We start from the raw sequence: 15,137 nt of genomic DNA, 5'->3' as shown, positions 1-15,137 counted from the left end.
ATATGATGCAACCTTAAGTGTGTGTGTGTGTATGTATGTGTGTGTGTATTCAGAGTTGGCACAGTCACTGTCTCCGCCTCCCATCTGTCTACATTGTCATGTGCTTGATGAGGCGAGACCACTCATTTGTCAAACAACATGTGGGGTAGTGGAGGTGGGGTCGGGGTAGAGGGGGTGGGGGTAGCAGCTGTGAATTGTTGTGCGTGTGTGCGCGCGTGTGTTGTGTGTTCGATGGTAACATGGGGATAATAAGATAAGGGACTGTGTATGCAGAGAGGTTAATGACAGTAATGAATATATTAGTGTAGAGACAGAGTTCTCTGTTCTCTTTTACATCTCCAGTTTAAGAAAAGGTAGAACAACAACAAGGCTGTGGTGAAATTACAGGTTTGACTTGTTTGCTTTCAGTTTATATTGGACGAAGTTATACATAACACATGAAGCTCTATTACTTAAAAAAAAGATTAAATATAAAATGGCATCGGCTCTTTATGAACTCAGGAAAAATTTTGCTGGTATGCTCAGATTATTATATCATACATATATCAGGTTCATCTTGCATTTCATGCTGCAAGCTTTGTTCAAAACTCGCACATCCAGTTTTTAAAACTTTATACACACACAAACACACACACACACACACTCACACACACACAAACACAGTGTGTCTGGCCTACAATGGAGGGAGTAGGGTGTCACCATCTGGAAAGGTCAGAGGTCAGACAATGGGACCACTGGTCACTCTGATGACATCTGGGATGGCAGACTGTCTGTACAAATCCACACACACACACACACACACACACACACACAGTGTCTGGTGCACCCACCAGATAATTATTTGTCATGTCTGGTTTTGACAATGTCATCAAATGCGTTCAGCAATGTCTGGTTTTCTGGCACACGTGCTTCAGTGTGTGTGTGTGTGTGTGTGTGTGTGTGTGTTGAGGGGACTTACTGTTTCAGTATCATAGCTTCTTACAGTAAAATGTAGTAGTTTCTGATTTCATTTGAATTTTTATGGCACTGATTTTTATCTTTTGCTCTTTGAATGCACAGCATTACTGTGCAACCATAAAGGATTTTAACAATCACATCAGTTTTCCTAAGTTTTATATTCGGCGGATGTTACAGTAATGCAGTAGTACACTTTAACAACACTGCTGTTCCACTTCTGCAGGCAAGAGGGCAGCAGCCTCCTATATTGAAAAAATGACTTGTTGTACTGTGCCTGTAATATGAAGTGCTGTTGCATTGTAAACAGCATTTAACGCTGTTATTTTACATTGACACATATAAGGTATCTCATTATCAAAATTCTAATAGAATTCATGTAAAAAAAAAAAAATTGCTGACAAGTTAAACTTAAAATTCCCTGAATTTGAACCACTTGAAATAAGATGGAAAGTAACAACAAATGACAACAATTGTACTATATCATAACATAGCAAACAAAAGGAAAAAACTTATCCAGAAACAAATTCTAAAATCTCCCGTGGGAAATGCAAGTAAAGTCAAATAGTTGCAGAAGAAGGCCACAGTTAAATGTTACACCATCCGAGACAATTAAACAATAATCTGTTTGTTATTAAACCAAAACCATTGTTAAGATTTATACACATTACATTCTCTTGTCTGATGACCGAGGAGATGCTGCTCTGCTGTTTATCTCAGCGACAGTCTGCAGAAGGACGGACAGCCATTAGTGGACATTTTATGTGTGTTAATCTGACAGATTAGCTTGATTAGGTAAATGTGAGAACTCTGTGTGTGTGTTTGTGTGTGTGTGTGTGTGTGTGTGAGTGCGTGTGTGTGTGTGTGTGTGTGTGTGTTTGTGTGTGTGTGTGTGTGTGTGTGTGTGTTTGTGTGTGTGTGTGTGTGTGGTGTGTGTGTGTGCGTGCGTGTGTGTTTGCCCCTCTATCTCTCTATGAACTGAATCACCTTCAGACACCAGACATCAGTATTCCTGTCTGAGAAGGCAATCCCCTCTAGAATTTAAAAAAGTCTTTCTACTCGTAGATATTTTGTGGATTATCCGAGTAACAGCATAGAAAAGACAGATTGTGTGAATTTACATTCATCCATAAAGCCCACTGGCATTGACACGTGTACGCGTGGGTGTGTGTGTCTGCACACAATGCAGGCACCCACTAACATAATGACCCTCCTGTCCCACACAACAATATAGAGATCTTGTCTAGAAACTGTATTGACGTATTGATCACCCTCATCACACACGACAGCAGCCGATATCGACACATTGTTCACACAGGAAAAATAAGATTTGGTTAAAAGCAGCTACCATTTAAAACAAACAACATAAGACACAGACACTCAAACAAATACAAATACATATGAAGTCACACATATTAAGTTATTTCATGACCAAACATCACATGTCATCGTTCTCATGGACTGGTACCATCACCTCTTTTGCTCACGCTTTCCCCTTCTGTCTCAAAGACACACACAGACACACAGACACACAGACACACACACACACACACACACACACACACACACAACACACACACATACACACACACTGTGCTACCTCCATCTTGTCTGATGGTTTGGTGGCCTGCTGTTTTTCTAAACACGACACAATAGCTTACACACACACGCATGCATGCATGCATACAGACAGACGTACACACACAATGAAAACACTAGAAATACACACGCGCGCACACACACATAACACACTTATCAAGTGATTAACTGTCAAACTGCACAGCCAAAGTTCAACAAAGGTCAGGATTGATTTACATAGACAGATGGAGATCCCTATTAGTGTGTGTGTGTGTTTGTGTGTGTGTGTGTGTGTGTGTGTGCGTGCGTGCGTGCGTGTGTTTGTGTGTGTGTGTGTGTGTGTGTGTGTGTTTGTGTGAGTGTGTGTGAGTGTGTGTGTGTGTGAGTGTGTGTGTGTGTGTGTGTGTGTGTGTGTGTTCTGACCGCTCCCCCTTCAGTGACAAATGCACAAAAACACACACACACGCACACACACACACACACACACACACACACACACACACTCCCCTGTGGCGCTGCTTTGTGCAACTAGTTCATGTTACCATGGAGATGATGGGATTGCTGTACATCATCATGACGGGGTCATAGCAGAGTGAGAGGTCAAAGGTCATGGGTGTGTGTGTTATCAGTGTGAGGACTGTCCTGAGGGGAGAAATCTAACAATGTCAGAACATTTTGTGGGCAACGAACCAAAAAAAGCAATTTGAAGCCGTTCACACGCCAAAGATGCAGTCAGAGGTTGTATTTAAGTAATTATGACATATTAAATTGAGTAGAAAAAATTCTAGTTAGGGCATTCACACCAGCTTTTCATCACCGCATCTATATCGTGAGGTTTATATGATCAGAGTGCAGCCTCAAGATACTGACCATTTATCACACATCTATGATTGAGTGAGAGTTTTGTCTGCAGTGCAGATGTTCAGAACTAAAGTTATAAGGAATTTCAAGTTGTGGGCGTTTTTTGTCCACTATGTGGTATTTAAGTACCTAGGATACAAGGGAGGAAACTACAGTGAGCATTTTTTAAACTGTTAACTTAAAGATGGATGCTGGTTTACGACAACTTGTAGTTTGATCATCATACTTCATCATATTAAGTATGTATTCAAAGTATTGAAACTAAAATTAGTATTACATCTTTATTCATTATTAATTGTTTACTATTCATTTAAGTATGAGTGCAATTAAAGACAAAGTGGTTCAGGGTGGCGGGTTTACAGTGGAATAAAGGGGAATGATTACTGTGGTGGGGATGAAAGGTCTGGATGGTAGGTGGAGGTGGCAAGGAAATAAAACGCGTTCAGGGAACACAGGAGAAAACTAATTTACAAGCATGAAAAATATAGATTATAACTATAGTATGTAAGTTACAGTGCAGCAAAAAATTAGCTTATCACATTCTTGTGTGTGCCTCCTGTTTCAAATGATGTGGAAATTACGCCGCCATAATTGTCCACCTTCCCGGCTGCCGTATGACTCGTCAGTGTTTGTCTTGCTCAGCACGAGCGTCCTCTTCCTCTTCAGTAAAAGTGATGTTCTTGTCATTTTCTCAGCGGTTAGGGTGAAGTCAATGCTCCCTACTGAGGATTATTCCAGTGTGCAGATCTAACGGAGTGAGGACATTTTGGGAAAGTGTGGACATTTTGGCCGGTCCTCACTTTCTGACACACCTTCAAAGGGTTGTTTGAGGGTTAAGGCTTGGTTTTAGGGTTAGAGTTTGTATTGGGTGTAGGTTAGGGTCAGGGTTGGGGTTGGACATTTATTTTGATGGTTAAGGTTAGGACAAGGGGCTAGGGAATGCATTGTACCAAAGAATGTCCTCACCAAGATAGAATTACAAGGTTCTGTGTGTGTGTGTGTGTGTGTGTGTGTGTGTGTGTGTGTGTGTGTGTGTGTCTGTGTCTGTGTGTGTCTGTGTGTGTGCAGTGTGTGAGGGAGATAAATGCTGCTGTTGTGCTGTGTGGTGCGCTCTGTCACTTTGATAAATCTCACCGTGCGCTGACGACACCTGCTGACAGCACGCTAACGTCTGATTGGCTGGAACAGCTCCAGGTCAGGAGGATGCTAATGGATATGATGGGGGCGACAAATCGCACACAGCCAAGCACACGCAGACAGACACACACACACACACACACACACACACAGACAAGGACACACATTATCAAACACGGTGGGTCAAACACACAGAATATCCTGCACACACACCATCACCTCCTGTCTGACTTTTTGTGAATCATTAGCAGAGCAATTACACCTAACGATAGAGTCGCTGCTCCGACTCACCTGATGATTAATAAGCTCATTTGCAGTTATTTTTTACACTACATCCATTTTTACGTAAAACATCCCAATAGTAGACAATTAGGCAGCAATTAAACATGAGCTTTTACGTGTACAGCAAAAAAAGCATCTGATACAAAGATGAATATCAAGCCTTTTCAACCACATACATTTGATCTGTTGTTCATCGTGTAGGTCAGAGAGGCTCCCGCTCTGCCGCCCTGGCTCTCTTTGAGGCTCTTTGGAGCGAACACACAGCAAGAATTAAATACCGCACGGGTTTGATTTCCTTCTGATTTTCACGTGATTCGAGAGAAATCACTGCTGACAGTGTGAGAGAGAGAGAGAGAGGAAAAGAGAGGGGGGGAAAGAGGGGTGAACAGAGAGAATACAACATGAGTGAAACATCAGTGAGAGTGGAGAGGAGATGGAGAGAGTCATGGTGTACAGGAGGGGGGGGTGAAACACAGTTGCAGCCTGACCTTTGAAGAGCCGGTGGAAAATGTAGGGACAACTTCAAAAGAGCACCATGAAATATACAACACACTGCTGCTGCTGCTGCTGTCGCTTGAGAAGCTCATACCTCCAGGTGTGCCGCTCTCTTTCAGCCGCTTGTTTTCCCCTCGTGCTCACCTTTGATATTCCCCTCCACAGGTTGGACAAGCGTTGCTACCTCAGAGGCCCCTGTGAAACAGTCTCCTGAACTTTGGCTCTGTCCGACTCTATTTGTCTGTTGATTGAAGGAAATGTGACAGTTAATCAGCGGCGGCTCTTCTTTGTGTCTCCCACCCTCTTTAAATCCATCTCTCCCTCCATCTCTTTCCACGCTTCACATCCTTCATTTGCCCTATATGTGTCTCCACCTCCCCATGTACTGCTGTGTATGTGTGTGTCTCGACCATCCATCTATCTGTCTGTCTCTCTCCATTTTGCTTTGTGTGCGTGTGTGTGTGTGTGTGTGCGTGTGTGTGTGTGTGTGTGCGCGTGTGTGTTTGTAGTTGATGCAGATGTGACAGAGATACATGATTTGCTGCAAGTCTTTCTGTCAGAGGACATCACATCAGTGGCAAACACACATGATGTACACACACACAGAGACACACAGAGACGATCACAGACGCACGCGCAAACGCACACACACACACACACACACACACACACATACACAGTGTCTGAGGAGATAAGGGAGTCTTTGAAGGTGGAAATTAGTTTTGGCGCTTGGTTGCGTCTGTCTTGCAGGTCATGTGACTAAATCCTCCAGTCACACCAACATAAACTGATAAGACAGCGACTGTGTGTGTGTGTGTGTGTGTGTGTGTGTGTGTGAGTCCTGCTTACTGTATGATAGTGCACATTTACCTGAGTGCATACACTGCATGTGTGTTCAGTGTGTGTGTGTGTGTGTGTGTGTGGGTGGGTGTGTATTTTTGCCTCAATTTGCGTCTGTGTGTATGTGTGTATAGATTCCATTTATCCAGTGTGAGTCTCTTGTGGCAGGGGCAAGGTAATTGGTGGCAGATAAACACCACTTAACTAACACACACATCCACACACAAAGACACACACGTACACACACACGGTAATCAGAGGGGATTTACAATGTGTAGTTTGGAGCCTAATTGCTCTTCAGGTTCCTGTGAGAGTGCTGCCAAAGCCATTAGCCACTGCTATTCTGAGAGTATTATGTGTGTGTCACTTGAGTGTGTGTGTGTGTGTGTGTGTGTGTGTGAGTGCGTGTGTGCGTGTTTGGTCTCTTCAAAATGAGTGTGCACATCACATAAGTGTGATATGTATGTATGCATGTGTGTGTGTTTTGTTTCAAGCAAGTGTGTGTGTATGTGTGTGTGTGTGTGTGTGTGTGTGTGTGTGTGTATGCACGCGCCCGCACTCGCCCGCCCTTATTTGCTTCTCATTGGTTCGCGCGTGCCCGTAGCTTTAGTGTTTTTCTCGGGGACTTGGCTCCCCTCCAAGCCTGGAGAGCTAATTGGAATTAGAATAACATTCCTCAAAGGCCGCCCGTTTAGTGCCCGCGCTGAGTGCTAACGACGAGTAGTGGGTGAGAGAGAGGCGGGAGAGAGCGCCCTAACGATCTGTGCTAACAATGTTTTATTCTGATTTTTAATGAGGGGTAATCACTCAGCTGGAGAGGAAGAGCAGTGGAAAAAAAGGGAGAGTTGAGGGAGGGAGGGAAGGAAGGAAGGAAGGAAAGGAGAGAGGAATAGAAGTGAGGAGGAAACAGTAATTATCTTCTCTGAGCTGTGAGTCACAGCTCATCTTGTGATCCCTCCTGAGGAAATTAGAGATGCACACAAACTACCTTTGTTCAGAGTCTGTGCTACCTGGCAGCACCACGATGCCTGAGCACAGCCTCAACTCACCTGGTCTAATATGATTTGCAGACATGAATTCCAACTGTGTCCTTAACCAATGACAGGTTATGAAAAGAAAACTGCTGCTTGCGTCAGTCTTTTCAGCAAATACCATCAAACAGCACGTTTACGATGAAGTGACAAAGCCCTGTAGTCGCTGTAGTAGTGAAGACATGAGCGACAGGAGGAAGTCAGGTGACGTTGTTAGAGAGCGGCTAAGTCCAGATACAGAGGAGGTCAGGGCGGTTTGATGGGCCGACAAAACATTGGTCTTTACAACGGGAGACTTCAATTTGTTTTGCATTTCCAACCACCAGTAAACAACTTTTAACCATATGATCGTCCTATAACCGTAACTACACTTATTATTGTAATCATGACAACCGTCATCTTTCCCAAAGCCTAACCGAAAGGTATTTGTGGCGTACCTCCTGTAACCGGTAGAGGCGATATTTTAGTAAACGGTTGATTTGGTCATTTTAACCACATTTGACATAGTTCGTCGTACGAGTTGGAGGACTTGTTGATACTTTACCATAGCACTGTCATACAAGGAAACAGTGATACATTTTCAGCAGGGATTTTTAATGATTTTGTGGGATATCTCAGAATTTTATTTTTGCTTAATAACATATGATAATCAATTTTCTGATTTATTTTTTGTAAGTATGAGTGTTTTTAAATATTCACTTATTTTCCATACATGATCAATTCTTGCGATATAATGTAAAGCAGAATAATATGTTTTTGTTGTTATCTTTAGCCATTCACAGCGCTTGATGAAGACTGCGTGAAAAGATTTAATGGAATCCACACTTTTCCGCATCTGACCGATAAACTGCATCAGTTGTTGGACCTAACTGTTCAACGGAAGAATTAGGCTCTTTAAACCCAGGATCCCTCTGGGGAGGCCATCAAAACCGAGAGCGAAGACTCTATTGTCAATATTCCCTAAACCCTTTAAGATTTTCAATCTATCCAACTGAGCATTAATCGATACAGAGCACATAGGAGGAAGTGTGTGTGTGTGGGGGGGGGGGGGGGGGGGGGGGCAGAGCAAGGGAGAGGGCTTGAAATAAATCAGATTGGCAAAAGAATCGGTGAGAATACGGAATGTACTAAAAAACAAAAGAGGGCAGGGAAAAGAGAGAGACAGAGCGAGAGAGAGAGAGAGAGAGATGGAGTGATGTGGCATACAGCAGTAGTGGAGTGTGAAACAGATGCTGCTCAGTGGAGAGTGAGAGGCCAATGGAGCTTGTAGAATGCTTAGAAAGGGCAGAGGCTGAATCAATTCACACTCATAGACACACACACTCACACATTAATCTACACTACCTGCGCATGCGTGCGTGTGCGTGTGTGTGTGTGTGTGCCAGCGTGAAGTGAGAGGAGTGGGGTGAAGGAGGAGAGTGAAAAATGGAGGTGAGAGCGGGGCGGGGGAGGGGGGTGAGTGATGGTGGCAGGGGAGAGATAGAGGTGGCGATGGATCAGGAGAGAGATGGGGGCTGATTTTCACTGAGCACTGACAGAGTAAAGGCCCCGTGGGTGTGATAATAGCACACACACACATTTGACACACACACACACACACACACACTCACACACACACACACACACACACACACACAGTCTTCAAGTAAACACATGAACTTACACACTCACACGCAAAGTGATGGAGATGGAGCTGCCAGAGTGTAATACAGTTAAACCTCCATTTCCACCACCATCACCACAGAACGCCGGCTGCACCCGCTCTCCTTCACTCCTCCCTCCTCCTTCTTCTCGTCCTCCTTCCCCCATCATCTTCTTCTCAGTCTTTCCTCCCCTGATCATATTCAACTCCCAGCCTAATTCTCAATCTCTCTCTGCTTCCAATGTCCTTACCTCCTCTCTCTCCTCACCCTCTTCCCCAGAACTCCTCTTCCCCAGAACCCCCCCCCCCCCCACACACACACACACACACACACACACACACACACACACACACACACACACACACACACACACACTTCTCCTCTGCTTACTTTATCATAGCTTCTCTCCCCATGAGGGAATTCTCCGGTCCCTCAGAGCAGAAAATGGAGGCTAGTGGAGAGAGACAGCAAGAGATAAAAAAATTTAAAAAATAATAAAAAACACACTGGCAAATATGTTGCACAGACCCACACGAACACATACAGTACTGCACATGAGTCCAAAATGCTCCTTTTGAAGGCGACAATGTGGCTGTTTACTTATTTTAATGTAATTGTTATCATTATGATGCTCAGCCATCATCCTCATCATCATCTTCGTGGCCATAATTCTTTTCTGTTCTACACTTAAGGAAACCACTGATTCAAGCCAGTCCACAGAGGTCATAGCTCATTGACAGGTCTCAGATATTGTTTAAACATAAAATGAAAAATAAAAAGCACCTCCTTTTAATGGAGTGTTTTGTTATTTTATGGTTTTATTATTCATATTCAGTTATTTATTTTATTCTGTTTTATTATAAAATGTTAGTTTTAAACATTATTATTATTTCACTATATTTGACCTTTGACAAATGTAAAATCAGTCATTTCCAAACAAAACTAAAGCTGCTTTCGGACATGCACTGAAGTCCAGACATTTTCCTGAACTTTTCTGGAGGGGCTGTATGTGAGAACGCTAATGTTGCTCCAGACATTTTCCAGAACTTTTCCTGCCAGCCCATTGGTAACATTACTGGAAAATGTCTGAGTGAGCCCATGTGAGACGACAGCAGGAGAATCCTCCAGAACGTTTACCATGAGGTAAAGACTGTCTGAAGTACCTTTCCTCCACAACCTGAGACATTGCGTTGGTCTTAGAGAAATTACACCCAAAAATAAATGAAATAAAATGCTGCTGTTTCACAGTCTGACAAAGGGACAGGATGGGGGACAAAACATACTTTTATCAGAAGAGGAGGATTATGGAAATCAGGTTGTGATCTGCGGTGCGGTAATCCTTGCCGCAGCGAGCAATCCCATAAAAAAGTGTTAGTGAGATTAACCAGCAGATTAGCCACGAAGCCACGCACATATTTAACTGATTAAAACCCTCGAAAATCCGGACACTGGGGACGACCCACACCGTTTAGGATCTGTATCCGCTGTTAGCTGTTTCCTCCAGTATAATTGTGTGTGTTGCTCGCCGAGTGTGTCTGTGTGTTGTCACAGAGCCAAGGCTAAAAGAATAAGATGGGGGATTAGCACAGCCCAGAGGGTGACAAAGAAGTTTTCATTTCCTTCCTCATCCTGATGATTGATGAGAACGTTTCTTATTCTTTAAAAAAAAATATATATATATATATTATCTGCTGCGGACTAGAAATGTTCTTGTCTGACTCTTGTTTGTGTGTGCATGTGTGTTTAAGCACTTACAGTTGGCATTAGTTGGAATGATTCATGTTCAAGACAATCGATGTCTCTGATCAGCGGACATTTATAGCTATCAACTGGGTGATCAATAGATGATGTCAGTCCGAAGGGGAAAAAACCTTCTGCTCATCAATTTTCTGATCACTTCCTCCAAAGCTGGTTGTTTTTGTTGACCTACTTGAAAAAAAATGGGCTCATGAATCACAATTATTGAAGGAACATATGTTGCCCAACGCAGACGTATAAACCAGTCTTTGCACTTTACAGTATGTTCACATCTAAAATATCCTGTGGATGTGAGCAGATCTTTGTCACAGCAGACGTTTTGTCTTGTTAGAACAGGGAAGACGCAGGTGTCTCTGACAACACTCCGTTGTGTCGAGTCACAGTAATTAATTTCATCGTTTACACCGGAGCTTCTCCTACTGCGACGCGTCAAAATGTCTCGTCTGAAAAAGACCTACGAGAACTTCTTCAAAAAGCTGTTTATGCATACACACACACCTCACCTGCCAGCCACTGATGGTGTGAGGATGAGAGTTTGTATATAAATTTTTTCGGTGTTAAAAGTAAGTAATGATAAAATTATGTTTATTTACAGTGCTGGAAAACATCTCATTGTTGTACAGCCTACAGTGCATACACCAAATGTGGGTCAGAGAGGCAGATGTGCACATCACGACTATCAGATTGATGAATAATCCAGCAGTTTCATATGAATCCTTCTGTTTCTTCACTTTACTCAAGACAAACTAGGTGTATGAGACAGTGTCGAAAAATGGGATCTGCTCTTTGGAAACACAGAGCACCATAAAGAAACTTTAGCTAACAAGCCTTTTGTGAACAGTTACATTATATTTAAGTGGAAATAGTCACGTTTTTAGCTTAAACTGGAAATGACGATGTTAAAACTGATTGCACAGCATAATGGCGATAGAAAAAAACACACCACCCGCGCCTATATTGGTGCCCACAAGCCGCAGGGTGACAAGTCGTGGCTGACGGTCGAACCGTGTGAGCACATCAACTCTGAGCTTTGGCTTCACATCGCAGACGATTTACCCGGACAGTTTGAGTTGAAGTTTAAAAAGAGCATTTCTCAAATCGCCCAGTGTACGCCCAGCTTAACTGGTGTCTTGCTACTGCAGCGTGTACGACAGCATCAACGACCAAACAACAATACCACCTGGAACCACTAGGGGCACAAAAGTGGCCTGTTGCCTCTTTAAAGGGCCCATATTATGCTCCGGGCACCTTTTCAGCCTGCCTCCACGTATATTTGGTTATCTGGGGTGTCTGCCAGCCCACGGAGAATGAAAAGAAAACAATGAGTTGGATGAACAGACCAACATAAGTCTGTACATCGACTCCCAGCATCAGAGGACGCAAGAGCTGAGTGGACTGCATTCATTGTTGATGGAAATGTTCCAGCCACAGTTGGTGAAAACCTTCGGGTTTGTGCCAAGCAAACTTCGTCAGATAAGTTTTCCAACCTTGGCCAGTAAAACGCCGGACTGGCAACCCATCTCTTTTTGGAAGACGGAGCCTTTCCAACTGTCCGAGGCGAAGCTCCGGAGGAGGCAAATGTACGTTTTCAAGATCGTATGTGCTTTAGGGCTGGGCGATATGGCTGAAAACTGTATCACGATATAAGTGTTCCGGCCGGCGTAGCTCGCGGCCGGCCAGAGTGGCTCTTTGCTCTGGTTTCTTCCAACGAGGAAAAAAAAATGATCGAAACGTTCTATCGAACGCATTTTCTATTGATATTGATTACGTGTCTATCGCAATACATATCGTTATCATTTTATTGCCCAGCCCCTTGTGCTCTGTGTGTATTCTTGCGAACGTGTTGGCTGTGCCTCCCGGGTCTCCACGTCGTGTTTGTGCCTTGTCACATGCGACTGTTGTCATGGCAGCGCAACGCCGTAGTTGCGCAGCAGACCCGGAGAGGAGCGAGGCGGTACACGAAGGGAGGGGGGCGAGGAGTGAGCAGGAAAGCGCTGGAATCGACCATAGTCTCACAGGGCTGTTTATACAGAAAGAGGAGGGGGCTGTGTGGCTTGATCCTTGAGGTATTTTGACATGGAATGGCAAAGACATGTAGTGCACACACCTGAAAACCAATGTAGCTTGTGTAAAAGGGGCATAATATGGGCCCTTTAAAAAATCATTCACTGACATTTGATGATTAATAATGCGACCAACATCTGCACATGGTGGTAACTCGCGGATTATATAAACACAGAGTATCCACACATGACAACAGGCTCCAACTAAAATCCTCATTTGACTGTACCACCGTGATGTGGCTTTGATTAAGATGTGAGCTGGAGGGTTTGCTCCTTGATAGATATTTATGACAGTATTCTCTGGTGTTCTTCTGACTAAATGAGGCTTGTTCAGGATGTAATTCTTAATTAAGACTAAGTTGCTTTGGCAGGGAACATTTCAGCAGCGGCAGTTTCTCTGGGAAGCGGCTGAGCTGTTGTGTAGCTGCCGGGTGAAGACTGATATTAGTGTGTGTGTGTGTGTGTGCGTGTGTGTTTTCATAACTCTGACTGACAGTCAGCTTCAGGTGAAGATACTAAAGATGGAAAGGCCTCAGTCAAGCACACACGCACACACACGCGCGCGCGCACACACACACACACACAAACATGCACACACCTTTATCTCTGTCCTATTGAATAACTCTCTGATGCTTTCCATATTCCATGCGAGGGATTATTACAGCTTACCCACAATCCCCAGCAGCTGATTATCCTGCATGTTGACAGGACAGAGTTGTGCTATCGGCCCAGTGCAGCAGTCAGCTCTGTGTGTGTGTGTGTGTGTGTGTGTGTGTGTGTCTGTGCACGTGTGTGTGTGTGTGTGTGTGTGAGAGGTAGAGAGATGAATACTGTATTTAATGTGTGTGAGTGTGTTTGTATACTGTTTGTGTGAGAGAGAAAAGTAAAGATTTATTCTGCATTTATATGTGTACGAGAGGATTGAGGAAATTATTTTGTTTGTGTGGGTGCATGCGTGCGTGCGTGCGTGCGTGTGAGTGTGTGCTCAACCAAGCAGGTGTTTGTGGTTGATACCTGCGGCTCCAGTGGTGCTGATCACCTCAGCATGGCACCTCACCTTGGGAGGGAGACAGCTCTAAGCTCATTAGTGTGCACACACACACACACGTGCACACACACACGTGCACACACACACACGGTGGACTACCTGGGGAGGCTGGGAGTGAATAAGCTCAGGGGAGTTAGAGGAGAGGAAAGGTGGGTATATTTTTGAAAGGAGTTTACCACATAAGAGAGGATTGGGGACTTGTGGAAAACAAAGTGAAAGATGAGGGAAGGAGGGAGTGTGGGGCCTGGAGGGACAAAAAGAGCAAAAAAGTAAGAAGAGGAAAAAAAACACCCTCGGTAGACAAAGACTTTGGAGGAAGGTAGAACAGAGGAGGGAAACATAATGAGACTAAGAGGAGGACTAGAGAAAGGAGGAGAAAGGAAAGGAGGAGGAGGACTGAAGGCGGCGTAACAGGATGTAACGGTTTTAAAGGCCTGGTTTTATTCATGCTGGGAGCAGCTGCACTCCCGTTATCCTCGACTCGTATTCATGGGAATTCAATTTAATCTGGGCCCACTGTGGCTCGTCTTCCTTCCACTGTTCTGCTCGGTTTAAGTGATGTCCACTAACAGCATAACAATGACGACAACTTTCCTCCCGACCGATGAACAACTGTATGACACATCTGCTGGGTTAATGCAGCTGCAAAATCAAATTGATCATTTAATAATAGCAGTAATCTAGGACACCACAATGATAAGAAGAATGGGTTGGATGTGCAGATGGTATAGCTTAGCGGGTTACACCGTCGGGGTTCGATTCCAGGTCATCCCAGTTTGGGCCCTTAATGCTACCTGCCTCAATGATTGTGAATCACTTTGGACAAAAGCATCAGCAAAATGAATGTAATGTAATGGATGGGTTGGATTAGATTTTCTCACTAACAATGTACTATACATAAAACACTCTGTCACCCAATCATTTTAATTTCTGTATTTGGATCCCAAATAATAACTTGAAACAAAATGAACGTGAATTATGCCTTTTTGTTGAAATAAAACCTAAAACAGAGCATTTTTAAAGTGAAAACAACCTGAGCTTACGCTAATGTCCCGCACTGGTCCTCACAGATGTAGAAATGCACGTAAGACTAACATCCATACACATAAGCTGAGCAGTTGGAAAAGAGCACCTTTTCTGTGTGGCATTGAGATAAATAGGATTAGGGATTTGGGAGATTTAGGGGGAATAATCCACCTGTGTATCAGAGAGAGACGGCAGCAGTGTGATCAAAAGAGAATGCTGTGATTCTGAGCTCAGAAATCTCTGGATGGACTCAAAAGTTGGAGTGACATTTTCTCTTTTTTTCCCCTCCAAGGATCAGCTTTCATTTTTGTCAGTGTGACTGTAATTGCCATATAATCTCATACAGTACAACACTGTGTGCGTGCGTGCGTGCGTGTGCATGTGTGTGTGGGACCCACGGATGGACAGAGTATTATATATT

The sequence above is a fragment of the Scophthalmus maximus genome, chromosome 19, assembly GCF_022379125.1.
Source record: "Scophthalmus maximus strain ysfricsl-2021 chromosome 19, ASM2237912v1, whole genome shotgun sequence".
NCBI classification, from domain to species: Eukaryota; Metazoa; Chordata; class Actinopteri; order Pleuronectiformes; family Scophthalmidae; genus Scophthalmus; species Scophthalmus maximus.
Note: the sequence above shows the minus strand (reverse complement) of the source record.